Here is a 2,500-nt window from a genome sequence, read left to right as displayed (position 1 = left end):
TGATGATTATGTTATTGAGACATTTTCATCCGGGTACCTAAACGAAATTTAAGCACATGTCGATTCTATCGATATGTATAAAAATTCGTTTTAGAAATAATATTTTTATGTATTATTTCGAAGGTGTTCGAAGATTTACGCCCGACCGTCGAAATTTGTATAAAACTTTCAAGATAAAAAAAAAACTGTAATAATATAAAGAGGAGGAATATATCGTGCGAGATATCTGTCTATGCGCGCCTCGTTTGTAATAAAACATGTGCAGCGGTTAAAATTTATCAGATATATCAAAGTACGATATTATAATTTCTCTAAAAGTTTCGAATAATTACCATTTATTATAATATATATATATATATATATATATATATATATATATATATATATATATATATATATAAAAAATGTCGTTATATAAATTTTCTATACGCGTATAAGATATTATAATAATATTATTAATTTAATAATAATCAAATATTAAAAATACGACGAATAGAATATGAGAAAACGACATAATAATAGAATGATTACCCTGAACGGTGAATCACTTGGCTCGTGGGTCGATGAAGAACGCAGCTAATTGCGCGTCAACTTGTGAACTGCAGGACACATGAACATCGACATTTCGAACGCACATTGCGGTCCTCGGATACTCGTTCCCGGACCACTCCTGACTGAGGGTCGTATCAATTTAAAAGACTGCTTAGAATTTAAAATTTTTCTATTTATTAAAGAAAAATAATGCCTAAGCGTGTTGGATGTGAAACAATAACGCACACTAATTAAGAAAAAACACATGCACATACAAACTTGTGCGTATTTTTTTTTGTATTTGTGCGGCATCCTAAAGTGCGAAAAGCAGCGTAAATTTTTATAGAAAAAGTTACGCAATTTTTGAACACAACCCGCTATACCATAAATTAATCGTGTATTTATATGAAATACATAAAATTTGTTTGGTAGAGAGTTATATTTATATATAATATATATATATATATTATACATATATACGACGTATATATAGTCGATAAATAAGTGTGTGTATATATAATATATTTATGATAAAATGATAACGCGGTCGTCGTGTCCGAGAGAAATAATAAAGTTTCGAAGACTGGACGTCTGACCAGTGTTTTATTTATATCATTTATACACACGGTATATCGACAAAATATATGAATTATATATATTAAAAATATTATATATGTATAAAGGCTGGTGGTGTGTTGCTGATGCTGATGCTGATGCTGCTGCTGCTGCTGCCGACTCTTTAAATAAAAACAAATAATGTTATATTTCATATGAGAGATGATATTATTAAACACACGTTTTTTTTTTATGATAGTTTGGCGAATTGTATTTAAATATTATACGAGATATATTATAATATATCGACCTCAGAGCAGGTGAGATTACCCGCTGAATTTAAGCATATTACTAAGCGGAGGAAAAGAAACTAACTAGGATTCCCTCAGTAGCTGCGAGCGAACAGGGAAAAGCCCAGCACCGAATCCCGTGGTCGATATCGGCCACCGGGAAATGTGGTGTTAGGGAGGATCCGTTTATCACGAGATCGTGCGGCGCGTCCAAGTCCTTCTTGAACGGGGCCACAGCCCATAGAGGGTGCCAGGCCCGTAGCGACCGTTGCCGATTGCGTGAGGATCTCTCCTGAGAGTCGGGTTGCTTGAGAGTGCAGCCCTAAGTGGGTGGTAAACTCCATCTAAGGCTAAATATGACCACGAGACCGATAGCGAACAAGTACCGTGAGGGAAAGTTGAAAAGCACTTTGAAGAGAGAGTTCAAGAGTACGTGAAACCGTTCAGGGGTAAACCTGAGAAACCCGAAAGGTCGAAAGAGGAAATTCATTCGCGTTTCGATAATTGAAATTGAACGTTTGTATGACGGATATTGTTTGTGTTTCGGCATATTACAATAAATCGCGTTTTACGTTTTTCTAATCGATATCGAACGCGTGCACTTTTCCTCTAGTAGGACGTCGTGATCCGTTGGGTGTCTGTCTAAGACTCGAGGTGGTAGACCACTTGATTTTATTCGAATTCATGGGGACCCTCGATGTTCCGACAGACTCGCTCGACGGTAGAAATATGGCGCGGGGCCGCTAGATTAATTAGCGTTCGGCCCGTAGCAAGAGCGTTTCGTGTTTGACGGTAATCGGACATAATGCCGATTCTGTCCCGGAACGACTGTTGGTTACGGTGTTCTCGAACAGACCTCGTTTTGAAACGCCGATCAACGACGCTATCGATTTGGGTAATTTCAGGACCCGTCTTGAAACACGGACCAAGGAGTCTAGCATGTGCGCGAGTCATTGGGAAATAACTAAACCTAAAGGCGTAATGAAAGTAAAGGTTTACCTCGCGTAGACCAAGGGAGGATAAGCGATTTGCAAATAAAAATTGTAAACGCTTCGCACTCCCGGGGCGTCTCGTTCTCATTACGAGAAGAGGCGCACCAAGAGCGTACACGCTGGGACCCGAAA

General features: G+C 37.8%; 2 non-coding genes across 2 annotated transcripts in view; both read left to right on the top strand.

Moving 5' to 3' along the window:
• The first annotated feature begins 528 nt into the window (after positions 1–528).
• LOC130903179 (5.8S ribosomal RNA) lies at positions 529–684 on the top strand. Its single transcript, XR_009060587.1, has one exon. It is a non-coding gene; the product is annotated as a 5.8S ribosomal RNA (ribosomal RNA).
• Positions 685–1,392: 708 nt separating this feature from the next.
• LOC130903143 (large subunit ribosomal RNA) overlaps positions 1,393–2,500 on the top strand; it is a 4,066-nt gene continuing 2,958 nt past the window's right edge. Inside the window, exon 1 of the ribosomal RNA XR_009060561.1 lies at positions 1,393–2,500. This exon is cut by the window's right edge and continues 2,958 nt beyond it. This is a non-coding gene — a ribosomal RNA (large subunit ribosomal RNA).

This window comes from Diorhabda carinulata, unplaced genomic scaffold (genome assembly GCF_026250575.1).
Source record: "Diorhabda carinulata isolate Delta unplaced genomic scaffold, icDioCari1.1 Dcau_14, whole genome shotgun sequence".
NCBI classification, from domain to species: Eukaryota; Metazoa; Arthropoda; class Insecta; order Coleoptera; family Chrysomelidae; genus Diorhabda; species Diorhabda carinulata.
Note: the sequence above shows the minus strand (reverse complement) of the source record. Positions and strands in the feature narration are given on the sequence as shown.